The sequence below is a fragment of the Mercenaria mercenaria genome, chromosome 10, assembly GCF_021730395.1.
Source record: "Mercenaria mercenaria strain notata chromosome 10, MADL_Memer_1, whole genome shotgun sequence".
Lineage (NCBI taxonomy): Eukaryota > Metazoa > Mollusca > Bivalvia > Venerida > Veneridae > Mercenaria > Mercenaria mercenaria.
Genome location: NC_069370.1, coordinates 60,707,216 through 60,721,367, shown reverse-complemented (window position 1 = coordinate 60,721,367; position 14,152 = coordinate 60,707,216). Strand labels below are relative to the sequence as shown.

General features: G+C 36.3%; 1 protein-coding gene across 3 annotated transcripts in view; it reads right to left on the bottom strand.

Annotated features, from left to right (window-relative positions):
- The window catches only part of LOC123561415 (dentin sialophosphoprotein-like), a 124,115-nt gene that overhangs the window by 101,360 nt on the left and 8,603 nt on the right, over positions 1-14,152 (bottom strand). The window contains exon 1 of one of the 3 annotated variants that reach the window (XM_045353771.2): positions 9,134-9,259. The exons of 1 other annotated variant lie outside the window; for it this stretch is intronic. The gene's annotated coding sequence lies outside the window, so the exon portion shown is untranslated. Of the gene's footprint in view, positions 1-8,850; positions 9,011-9,133; positions 9,260-14,152 lie in introns of those variants that run through there. One more of the 3 variants, XM_045353767.2, reaches the window with a different exon arrangement.

Genomic DNA, 14,152 nt, shown 5'->3' with positions numbered 1-14,152 from the left:
CCTATGTTTTCCTTTTTTTCTTAATTCGGCCATGTGGCCATAAAGAGAAAACTAGCACTGCCCTGACAAGATTTTCAAAGTTTTCCATATACCTATAATGAAATTTAGCCCCTTTCCCTGGCAGCCACATTTCTGAACAAAATTAACTGAAAAGTCTGAAGAAATTTGGTAGATGGTCACCCCAAGGAAAAACATTTCTGTGAAATTGTTTAAAAATTGGGAGTTTTTCCCCAGGTGTTTTTTGAAGTTTTTTCTTTTGATGCAATGGCAACCAGAATCGGCATAGATGCCCTGATTTGAAGGAATTTTAAAAGGGTCAATAAAGAAACATTTCAAAAATTGGGTTAAAATTGGCTTATGGTTATATAAGGAGATGTTCGTAAGAAATAGTGGACAAAGACTTCAGTGATTTAAAGTACTATGAGCACTTGTGTAAGGTGTGCATGAAGCCGGATGGTGGGGGATAGGCTTCTTTATTCCGTCAAAACAGCAAAACAGCACGAAAAGAGTAATTTTTTATTAAGAAATGACAAGAGGGAAATTCCGAGGAGGTGGGGGAAAGGGTTTGCCAACCCTTTGGTCAGTTGCGAGGAGGTCTCCCTGTTATTTTTAAAATATAGTTATTCTCCCAAATGTTACCCCCACCCCCCCTCCTTATGGTGCAGTAATGGCTCAGTCAGTGTGCCCCCATAAAGGCCTTTTTGTTATGAATACCACAAAGTTTATGCAAGAGATTTTAAAATGATTTCACATATCAAATGGCTTCTAGTGCTTTGATATAAAAAATAATATTTTCTAATTTTTTTTTTTAAAATAGTATAGTATTAGTGTATATTGTATGTATGAAGACAAAATTGTGTTCCTGGATCATGAATTAAAAACTAATAACGTCAGACTGTCACCTCATCAACTTATTGACCACTGGTCAAATCTGGGGTTAACACCATGGTCACACACAGTAATGATATAAACATTTTATGTAGATGTTCTGAAATAAATTTGACTATTAATGACTATTTAAGTCATAACTTGATGTCTAAGTTTTACAAATGATAATACAAGTTGTGCAAGTTATCACACAGATGTGAAAATAAAATTGGGAAGGAAGTTTAGGAGCATGAGCTGTTTACAAGAACTTGAAATATACAAAACATTTAGAATAGGTTTCCCGCAGTTTTAGAAAAAATTCTCACTCTAACTTGTCAATAACAATGAGAAGACAACAGTATTTTAATAGCAGTAAAGATGAATCACTTTGCTTCAAAATATTTCAGAGACATTTCTGATGTGCATGCAACAAAAGACTAAATTCTAAATCATGAAAAAACAAAAACATCCCCTTTTGTGCTGTGCAAAGATGATTTTTTGGTAGCTCTAAAACAATAAATTTTTAGGGAAGGCTGTTGCATCCCGTTCACTTTAAAACACTGAGGAAAAACAATTTAATAAACTGAATTTTTAGAGAGAAAAAAATATTGTTGATTCCTAATTCCCTCAATGCAAAAATTCAAGAATCGGAGAACAAATGAGTCCTTAATGTGACATTTACAAGCTCCCTGTTGCGAAAGTGTCAAAACAAATCTAATATTCCTACAAAACATTGTTGACAGATTCAACTAACACAGAAAATTTGAAAATCTGGGTTTAGAAGGCATTCCCGGAAAAATTTTTTAAATTTGTCTACACATCATAAGTTCACCCAACCCCATCTTAGGTAACTGGTGTAATAGCCCAAATTTTATTTTTGTAAAATGGATTATTATTTAAAGAAATTTAGTCACTTTAAAGACTTCAAAAATTAAAAAAATTTTTACGAGAGTTTTTTTTTAAATTACCTCGTTCTCAAAATCTATCATAAAAAAATTTAAAAAACATGAGCATCTTCACAACATTCAAAAAATATGTCATGTCAAAATCAGCTTAAATGCAACCATTGAATAAATTTTGGAGTGACCTTTTTAAAGATGAAAAAGACCATTGTTTATAAATTCACCCGTAAGCATGAAAAGACATTGTTTAATTTTTTTATTAAAAAAAAACCCCCTAGAAAGTGCCAAGTGCCCCCATTTTAACAAATTGGGAAAGAAGCTTTCAAAATTAAAAAATGTTTTACAAAAAAAGTTTTAGAAAATCCATCAAATGGTTGTGAGTAGAAGTTTCATAATTTTTTTTTAAATTTTGCTTAGATCCTATTTTTAAAACAAGAGTGTCGGAGGCAGAAGCGCCTTTTTTCAACAGCCCCTTGTCAATGAAAGAATAAAAAATCGCGGGGGGGGCCAGTTTTGTAAAAAATGCCCAAAAAAGAACTAGAAAATGCTTTTGTAAAAAGCGCATGTTCCTAAAGCAAAATCCCATGGCAAGAAGTCAATAAAAGGGGGCAGGACAAACAAAAAACCCTGATGGTTGGCTGAATAGGGTATTCACTTTTCTGTCCCTCATCCCCCTAAATTTCAAAATCTTGGCCTGTGGTTTCAAGTTATGTTCAGGCTTCTTTGACCTTGACCTTTGATCAAGTGACCTCAAAATAAATAGGGGTCATCTACTCTGCATGTCCAATCATCCTATTAAGTTTCAACATTGTAGGTCAAGTGGTTCTCAAGTTATTTCCAAAAAATCATGTTACATGAACAGGCCACTGTGACCTTGACCTTTAATAGACTGACCCCAAAATCAATAGGGGTCATCAACTCTGCATGTTCAATCATCCTATGAAGTTTCAACATTCTGGGTCAAGTGGTTCTCAAGTTATTGATCGGAACTGGCTATCAATGTTCTGGCCCCTGTGACCTTGACCTTTAACTGAGTGACCCCAAAAACAATAGGGGTCATTTACTCTGCATGAACAATCACCCTATGAAGTTTCAACATTCTGGGTCGAGAGGTTCTCAAGTTATTGACTGGAAATTGTTTTCCATGTTCAGGCCCCTGAGGCCTTGACCTTTAACAGAGTGACCCTAAAATCATTGGGGGTCATCTACTCTGCATGACCAATCATCCTATGAAGTTTCATCATTCTGGGTCAAGTGGTTCTCAAGTAACTGACCGGAAATGGTTTTCAATGTTCAGGCCCCTGTGACCTTGACCTTTCACAGAGTGACCCCAAAATCGTTAGGGGTCATCTACTTTGCATGTACAATCATCCTATGAAGTTTCAACATTCTGGGTCAAGTGGTTCTCTAGATATTGATCGGAAATTGTTTTCAATGTTCAGGCCCCTGTGACCTTGACCTTTGACAGAGTGACCCCAAAATCAATAGGTGTCATCTACTCTTCATGACCAATCATCCTATTAAGTTTCAACATTCTGGGTCAAGTGGTTCTCAAGTTACTGACCGGAAATGGTTTTCAATGTTCAGGCCCCTTTGACCTTGACCTTTAATGGAGTGACCCCAAAATCAATAGGGGTCATCTACTCTTTATGACCAATCATCCTATGAAGTTTCAACATTCTGGGTCAAGTGGTTCTCAAGTTACTGACTGGAAATGGTTTTCAATGTTCGGGCCCCTGTGACCTTGACCTTTAATGGAGTGACCCCAAAATCAATAGGGGTCATCTACTTTGCATGTACAATCATTTTACGAAGTTTCAACATTCTGGGTCAAGTGGTTCTCTAGTTATTGATCGGAAATGGTTTTCCATGTTCAGGCCCCTGTGACCTTGACCTTTGATGGAGTGACCCCAAAATCAATAGGGGTCATCTACTCTTTATGACCAATCATCCTACGAAGTTTCAACATTCTGGGTCAAGTGTTTCTCTAGTTATTGATCGGAAATGGTTTTCAATGTTCGGGCCCCTGTGACCTTGACCTTTGACGGAGTGACCCCAAAAACAATAGGGGTCGTCTACTCCAGCAGCCCTACAACCCTATGAAGTTTGAAGGTTCTAGGTCAAATGGTTCTCCAGTTATTGCTCGGAAATGAAGTGTGACGTACGGACGGACGGACAGGGCAAAAACAATATGTCTCCTGGGGGAGACATAATTATGGAACCAGGTGTACAGTGCATGTCAGCTCATCATAGTAGACAAGTGTGTGAAGTTTCAGTCCATTCCCATTATTGGGGTACCCGGTACTGAAATACCAGCTTATGTACAAAAACTAAACCAAAATCTGCTAAGTTGAAAAACAGAGATATTTTGTAAAGATATATTTTGTAAAAATACAAAGTAGAGTTATAGAACATGAGCACTGCATGTAAGATCATCATAGAAGACAGGTGACTGTGAAGTTGCAATCCATTCCCATTAGTGGGTACTGAGATACCAGCTTACGTATATACAACAAGAGCTGTCACTAATGGTGACAAATGCCCCCGCAGCACCTTGACCTTTGACCTGGTGACCCCAAAGTCAATAGGGATCATGTACTTAATAAGTACTATCACCATGTGAAGTTTGAAGGTCCTGGGTGCAGTGGTTCGCGAGTAAAGTGCCTTCATGCAAAATGTTAACATTGGCCCCTGTGACCTTGATCTTTGATCCCAAAGTCAGAAGGGGTGTACTCAATAAGTACTATCACCATGTGAAGTTTGAAGGTCCTGGATGCAGTGGTTTCACGAGTAAAGTGCCTTCATGTAAAATGTTAACATTGGCCCCTGTGACCTTGACCTTTGAACCCGAAGTCAGTGGAGGTCGTGTACTCAATAAGTACTATCAGCATGTGAAGTTTGAAGGTCCTGGGTGCAGTGGTTCACGAGTGAAGTGCCTTCATGCAAAAAGTTAACATTGGCCCCTGTGACCTTGAACTTTGACCTGGTGACCCCAAAGTCAGTTGGGATCGTGTACTCAATAAGTACTAACAGCATGTGAAGTTTGAAGGTCCTGGGTGCAGTGGTTTGCGAGTAAAGTGCCTTCATGCAAAAAGTTAACATTGGTGTGACGAACGGATATTGGTGTGACGAACGGACGGACAGTTGAAAACTAATATGCCTCCCTTTGGGGGCATAAAAATTTAACCAAAAATTGCTTAGAAGTTGATATTGGGACAGAATTTTGTAAAAAGCAAATAGAGTTATGGAACCTGTGCAATGTAAGTCAGTTTATCACAGTGAATAAGTGTGTGAAGTCTCAATCCATTCCCACAAGTGGTTACTGAGATACCAGCTTACATACAAAAACTTAACCAAATCGGGACGTACGTGACAGGTGAGTCTTATACCTTTACCTTAGTTAATTCTTCAAATATTCAGGACGCTGCAGATCAAGTTTGGTGTAATTCTGACATTGAAGTAGTTTCAGTGATGTTTCTGTAAATTGTGGACGACAGATACCAGACCATCCACCTATACTAATACCTTTGGTTCAAGAGAGCTTAAAATGGAATTTCTCATATACATAGGTTAACAACTCAACATCTGCACTGAAGTCCATAAACTGCACACACTCTCTCAAGACATCACCTGTAAAAGCTCGTAACAAAATTGTCTACATACCCAGGTACCTTGATGAACAAGTAATTATTGCATCCAATATATAAAGCAAGCTGGAAGTAATCTATTCATGTAACTAGAACACTGCTCTGGGTATAACATACTATATCAATTACCTGCCTGAAAATGTCAATAATTTTCTCTATTTCTCTATTCTCTCATCTTTCAGTATATCAAATTTTAACTCTATGGTAAATCACAATGCATAAAAATTTCAGAACTGCTGATGCTCATATTTTAATTATACATATTTGTATAAAATTTCTGAATGTAAAAGAAAACAATTTTTGAAAATGTAGAGAAGACTGCGAATCATTTGATTTCCAGGTATGAAATTTCGTTGTTTGCGTGGAAGGGATATGAATTAATGCATTAAACATTTGAAGATAAATTCAATGGGAATTTTACTTGTTCAATGGGATTTAATTCTGAGGACTGACACGATCAAGAAATCCTAGAACAGTAGTTTCCCACTCACAGTAATTATATTCATCCAGATTGCCTGCAGCAATTGATAAACATACAAAATAATTTTATTACATATATGATAAACATCTGAATATAAAAAAAATATTTTATGAGGTCAGCCATTTTCATGCTAAAATGGGATACTAGCAAACAAATACTTTTATTACCCCCCTCCCCGCCTTGGAGGCAGCATATAGTAAATGCTGCATCCATCTGCTTGTTCTTTCGGAATTTGTGTCCGGTCTGTAACTTTGTCATCCACAAAAGGATTTCAATATTACTTGGCATAAACGTTCTCCATAATGAGATGACGTGTGATGCACACCACCCGGTCCCCTAGCTCAAAGGTCAAGGCCACACTTGGAAGACTTCAAGTAAAATGTCAACAGGGCTTCTTTCCTCAGTCCAGTCTGTAACTCAACCATCCATCAAAGGATTTTAATATCACTTGGCATTAATGTATATCCAACAATCAGACAATGTGTCAAAGCTCGAAAGTCGCACTTGGAGGCCAAAGGTCCTTAGTATTTTTTTCCTCTCAGGTCCATAACACTGTCATCCTTGAAAGGATTTTAATATTACTTGGCACAAATGTATGACATAATAAGACAACATGTCATGCCTAACACTCAGACACCTAGCTCAAAGGTCAAGGTCACACTTTTTAAGTCAAATCGATAGTGTCATTTTCCTGTCTGGCCCATAACTCTATAATCCATCAAGGAATTTTAATATAACTTGACACAAATGTTCTCCATAATGAGATTCCAAGATCCAGATCCCTCAATCAACGGTCAAGGTCACACTTGGAGGCCAAAGTTCAAGAGCTTTTCCTGTGCGGTCCATAACTCTGCACTTCATTGAGGGATTTTAATATTTCTTGGCACAAATAACTTGTCATGCACAAACCCAGACCCTTAGCTCAAAGATCAAGGTCACACTTGGAGGTCAAAGGTCAAAAGGGTTTTCCCCTGTATGGACCATAATATATAGGTTATAAGAAATTTGACTAATCATTTACTCGGACATTTAACATATCAGTTACCATTTCCGTTCAAATGAAGCTGTAAAGGGCAGCGTTCGACACTAACGGTGTCCCGGGATCCCGAGGACACCAAAAATCCGCAAGGGATCCTAAAGTTCACAATTTCGGTGTTCCGTCGGGACTCTTGATTTTCAGATAAAATATGATTCTAAAAAAATGAAATTCCCCAGTCTTGTTCACTCAAACATCGGTCTTTTGCTAAGCCAGGGCGTTCAGTTGACCCGAGGTCCCGGGTTTTGACCCACGAAAATCGAGAAAAACTCGTATTTTACCCGCATAAATTACGGCACGTGCGTCGGCTTGACTCGCGGAAATTTACTTAGATGCGTTCCAAGTCCGATAGTTCTGCCCCCTGTCAATCAAAATCCCAGTGAATTTCAATATTGTTCACCGGCACAAGCGGAAATATGGCAGTAGGCGGAGCGTCGTATGTTAATTAGCTACCGACAGATGTCAGTCACGCCACGCGCCAAATGACACGTGCTTATCTCGCGGTTTGTATTTAGTACAATATGCCTTGTCATTATCAAAGGTGTTTATTGATCAATGTTTACAAGTTAATTGATAAACAATGCAGCCTTAGATTATCGTGTTTGTACCATTATTTTGTGTGCTCGATACGATTACATGAGCCGGTCGGCCGATACGGTCTATAACAAATTTATTATCATTGCCGAGGCTTTGTTTGGGCAAAACAAATTAAATAAGTAGAAATTATACGTGGTGATGATTAGAAAAAAAGTTAAAACAGTTATCTTTTCAAGAACTTTAACTGTTACTTTTGTTTTTCGTATTTGTCACTCGTTTTCTAGACCGACATTTTCGAACATTTTTATCATTTCTTACAAGATTTTTCTAGTACAAACTAAAATAAAAAGCCAATCAAACGTCTGCATTTACGAAAAATATGATCACTGTTGCCAAAGCAGCTCTTATTTAGAAGAATTTGCTGAAAATAAAAGCATGCAAACACTAAACCCCACCCACTTTTAGGCAATGTGCAAAATAAAACAACTAAAATATGAAATGTTTAAGAAAATCTTTTATGACCAATGTACTAGTTTTAGATAAAGTCTGTGGGAGTTGCATTAATAAGGCCTAAAAAATCTTTGTATCTGGTAACATGCTCAAAAAATAAGGGTAGGTAGGTCGGAACATTTTTTTTTTTTTGGAATTTTTTTTTATTTAAGGGAGACTTTTCGGAATTTTTTTTTATGTCAAAAAAATGATTACAAATAAGGGGGTTATAAGGGGGAATGAACTAGGCGGCATACATTTAGACAAACTACAACAAATGGCAGAGGAGTGTGATGGTAGTGAAATGAGGGGGAAGAGGACTTGGACAGAAATGACATTATTCTTTAACAGCAAAAGTCATACAAGCTATTGTTGTCATTGATGTAAAATGGAAATAAAGTGGAAATAAAATACATGTAGTACTGTAAACAGTTGTGTTTGTTAGATTTTAGTTTTTTCATGTTCTTAGCACATTTTGTTATCAGGGACTCCTAATTTTCAGCAGGGATTCCTAAATTTCCCAGCAGGTATTCCTTTGGGATACCTGGCAAAAAAGTTAGTGTCGAACGCTGGTAAAGGGGGAATGCAGTTTATTCAAAAGTAGTTTCTTGTTCTTTATAAAAAGTTACCAAGAAATTTTTAAACGTGTGTAAGATGTGCAAAGATGCCCAAACTGATCTTTATGAAAAACTCGTGGAGCAATGTCATCAATATCAAAATACTAGTGTCTTTATCTGCTTTGTTACATAACTTTTTCTAATTCAAGATAGAGAAAGCTAATTCAAAATATTTAATTTTAAGCCTTAGGCACACATTTTAAGCAGCAAGATATTTATAGTTATTTCTTAAATTTTTTAAACAATATTTACAGTAAAAATTAAAATTACTTACAGTAAAATTATACTATGCTAGATTCCTTGTAACTATCCTGTTTGACAGTTTATAGAGAATAACACAAAGAATGTAATTTCCTTCTATTTTCACCTTTTGAAGTTCAAAGCATCTTGGTGCATGAAAACTTTCAATCGCCCAGGTGTGACAACTGTTGAACGTAGACACAAAAAATGATTTACCTTTAACGTAAACAACAAATCAAACCTTCTAACCACAAAACATGTTTTTATAATTTACATATAAATAAAGTTACAACAGGATATTAATTCTTTTACCATACCTTTTAACAAACCACAAACTTGTAATATCTTTAAATAAATGCAATACATCCTCTAATTCCAGTCAGACTAAGAAATCCACTTAAAATGTTGATATTTTTGCGGATGGTATTTAAATGAAGCACACTGTGAAAATTACTGATGGAAAGTCGATATTGTCAAAAACTGCCCTGATACGGGAGATATTGACCAGTACGATACTTCAGTAATTTTTAACGCCCCTTGAGGCGACAGGATAATCCACTGTGCGTGAGTGCAGTTATTTTCATGCATATTTGTATTGATTAGAATAAAAATGAGTCACTAAACAAATTGTTTTGAAAACTGCTGAATGTCAACAAGCTACACTAAAACTGCTAATAAATCTAATCTGATTCAAGGCAAATATAATTTAGAAATAAATAATACAGCACAATAGTCTGGAAACATATTTATCAACATTCTAGACTTACGATTCTTTAACGCTGCATGTTCTATTTACCCTTCTGATAATATATCAGAGACAAGATTTTGATCAAACTTTTATACAAGTCTTAACTCGTAGAACAGCAAACCATCCTGCAAAATTTCATCAATATAACTGCACCAGAAAACAAAGCTACAGCAGCTGAAATGCTTTACAATACTGAGTCCGAATTTAAAACTGTGATGAATATTAGAGTTTATTTTATATATTGGTAACATCGTATGACAGCCTGTGTTAGTCATGCAACAGCTGTTCCTCTCACAAAACCTAACAAACCTTTGTATTGATTATATAATACTTTCTTTAATAATATAATCTAATACAAATTGCATGTACACAAAACTGAACTTGATAGATCAACGCTCCACATTGCATTTTGACAGAATTTAGAAAATCTCTAAAGGGTTACCCTGCTTCAGGGCATGTTTAATTCTCTGCTCCTGCACTAAAAGCTGTTGGTACATTGTCAAATCGTGAGAACTTTCAGTTCCGAGATGAGAGAACTATGAATATCTCTTTATATGTATGAGAAGCACTCCCTTTAAACCTTTGATCCCTCCTGTCATGACCTTGACCTTGAAGCTAAGCACTTTTGGGTCCTTACCTTATATGGCATAATAATGCCAATCAGTTCAGGATGACAGAGTTATAGACCAGCCATGAAATGGACCTTTAAACCTTCCCATGTCACCTTGACTTTGAAAGATCATTCAAACCATGGGGAAAAAACGCTACCACAGGTTTCTTTCTGAACCAAACATTAGATCACTGTATACTTGTTGTTTTTTTCTTTTATTATCCCAGTGACAGAATCTCGATTAAGTGTTACCTAACAGATCTTTGGCAGCCTCTGTATCTCATTTAACAGAATAATTGCCAATCAGTTTGGAATTTTATGACTGGAACATTTCCAAATGGGCAACCACTTCCAAGTTATTCCTTTGTAAATGTCAAGTTTTAGTTATAGCCTGTTTTATGTTTCTTTCTAAAACATTTAATGGGGGTTTTTTTTTTTATGGGTTTGAAGTTTCATCAGGATTTTCTTGAATCTTTTTAATGACTTTCCTGAAGTATTAAAGGGACCACACCTCCAGATAATAACAAGAGCATGACCTGCATGTGCCATCCCTCGTCTGCATGTGCTGGACAATATGTAAGGAAAGAGTTATGGTTCTTGGCCTGACAATAAAATTAAGTTTCAAAGCTATAGTAAGTATTCAAGAAAAGTGAACTTAAACAAAAAACCACCTAGAAATACTGATTTTCTAAGTTAAAAAAGCCCATAATTCTAACAAAATGCAAGAGAGAGTTATGGTTGTTGACCTACATACTAATCTAATGAAGATAAACAAGTGTACAAAGTTTCAAAGCTAGCTACAGCTCTTATAGAATTCGAGAAAAGTGGACCTAAATAAGAAGAAATTCAAATTTTCTAAAAAAAACATAAAGGGCCATCATTCAGACAATACGCAAATCAGACTTATGGCTCTTGGCCTCGTACTCACTTAATGATGATAAACTTTCAAAGCTAGTGTTCCTATAGTATTCAAGTAAAGTGGACCTAAACAAAAATTTTAACCAAGAAATTCACAAAAATTACAAGAGGACCAAGATGGTCCTGAATCACTCACCTGTCCCCATATGACCCAGTTTTGAACTGAGTATGACGTCGTTTTTTCTATTATTTGACATAGTGACTAGTTTTTGAGCTCATGTGACCCAGTTTCATGTGATCAAAGATAAAAATTCTGACAAATTTTCATGAAGATCCATTGAAAAATATGGCCTCTAGAGAGGTCAGAAGGTTTTTCTATTATTTGACCTAATGACCTAGTTTTTGACGGCATGTGACCCAGTTTTGAACTTGACCTAGATATCATCAAGGTGAACATTCTCACCAATTTTCATGAAGATCTCATGAAAAGTATGGCCGCTAGAGAGGTCACAAGATTTTTCTATTTTTAGACCTACTGACCTAGTTTTTGACCGCACATGACCCAGTTTCAAAATTGACCCAGGTATCATCAAGGTGAACATTCTGACAAATTTTCCTGAAGATCCATCGAAAAATATGGCCTCTAGAGAGGTCACAAGGTTTTTCTATTATTTGACCTAATGACCTAGTTTTTGATGGCACGTGACCCAGTTTCGAACTTGAACTAGATATCATCAAAGTGAACATTCTGACCAATTTATGGCCTCTAGAGAGGTCACAATGTTTTTCTATTTTTAGACCTACTGACCTAGTTTTTGACTGCACGTGACCCAGTTTCAAACTTGACCTAGATACCATCAAGGTGAACATTCTGACCAATTTTCATGAAGATCCATTGAAAAACATGGCCTCTAGAGAGTTCACAAGGTTTTTCTATTTCTAGAGTTTGGCAGTTCTATATTTTAATGTAGACTGTGTACTAGCTAAATTATTTTGGCTAACATTATTCTTTAAAGCATACCTTGGAGATAGTAAATCTATTGTTTGTTAGATCTTACTAACAATACAAAAATGCCTTCATTACTATTTCATTTTTACACGCTATACAAAATAACGAGAACCTACCTCGTACATAGCGGAGCTCACTTACACCAGGTTTCACCTGGATATTCAGGAACCTACCCTGACAGAGCATTAACACAATAACAGGCTTTAATAAAATCTAACGTGAATCCACGTAATATACTGATTAATAATTTTAAATGAAAAATGAATACAAATATTAATACAAATCCATAAGATTCTACTAACGTAGGATTTAGATTTTATAGCAACTGAAGAAGACCTTCGGGTCTAAAGCGCTTTTGCGTCAGGATATTGTTTTCCTGGTAAAATCTTCCAATCCTATACCAGTGTATCAATTATAAAACCATACAACTGCTCATACTATGGAAAAACAAGAGCTGTCTCCATAGGATGACACATGCCCCCGATGGCACTTTGAATGAATAGTTATGGCCGATGTTAGAGTTTAGGACCTTTGACCTACGGACCTGGGTCTTGCGCACGACAGGTCGTCTTACTGTGGTACACATTCAGGGATATAAATTAACACTCAGACCCTATTAGCCAACTGGGCTCCTTACAGGCAAATTCTAGGGGCCCAGCCTAAAAGTTAGGGGCCCAGCTATCATTAGCGGAAAAATATACTAACAGTGGTTTAGATCGACATACTTGATCATAAGTCTTGTAATTTGCTTCCTGCCAAAATACATCAATTCATAAATATAATTACAGAACACTCATTAAACTCACACTGAAAAGTCCTGAAAGTTGTAATCAACCAGTGCATGACATGTTCTAAATATTGGACACAGCCTCTCAAACACAGACGCATTTAAAGTTTGAATGATTTTGGCAGCACTAGAGGATTTGGGTTGTTTATGGGCATTTTGATTGAGGCTGCATGCTTATGGACATCTGAATTCTAGTATTTTGTTACATTGTCAGTTTACAGGACTCGCAACCCGTCACGAAATTATTACATGTTGCGGTCGGTGTTCTATGCAGCCGCGGTCTGTTAACAGACCATTTTTTTTCATTAAAAGTCCTCATTGGCCTTTAAGTCTTTTAATAATCCTGATAATATTTCCTTTTGTCGCTGAGACCAGCCGTTCTAAGCTCTTTAACAACCTTCAATAAACCTCTACTTTCTAGTGCTGTATTTCTATGGGCGCAGCAATTGTTAGTGACGGAGTAAATGATACACGTATTCCGATTGGCCTTAGTACACATCGGTAATTTTGATTGGTCGATTTAAGTGACGTAGTGCATATTAATAAGACAGTCTCAGCAAAACCCAGAATATTGACATTCAAATGAATCCAAATCCATTCGCCGGCTGGGCGACTATTTCGGAAAATTGACTCGACCAGCTTCAAATCTGGTTGCACTGGGCGACTGTTAATTTATATCCCTGCACATTCATGCCCAATAATTTTAAAATCCATGCATGAATGAGTGTTATTTCTAGAGCTCAAAAAGGGCAGGGTGCTGTCTAAAAGGGGCAGGGTGCTTTCAAAAAGGGGCATAGTGCTGTTTTAAACTGGAAAGTTACCGCAGCAGTAGTTACATTTCTAGATGTTTATAGTTATGTATTTATTACACTTATGATTTTTGTGCACATACTTTTAAATCACAGAATAAAGTGGTAAAAGATATGTTCCCAAAACCAGTAACAGAGTTTACAAAGGGTTTAACATTACTTTATATTTTTTGTCAAACTATTCATTGAAGCTTTTTTTCTCAAAAAATGTTACCAAGGATGTCAACTTATTCATATGGATAACTATGATATAGTGGAGGGTTTTTATATGTGTCTAATAAGCTTGAAGCCAAGATAATGTTACAACATAATAAAAAGGTCAGTTTCAGGTCACACTGTAAACTAATGTACCAAAATTTATGTCATATTAATTAGGTCTTTCATCAATATTTCATTAACAGAAAAGTGCTATAAAAGTTTGTAAAAAATGTATCCAAAATGTACTATCCGGATACTGGTACACTTTCGGAATGACATGTGAAAGTGGTTTTTGTTCAGTTTACTTGACTCACTCA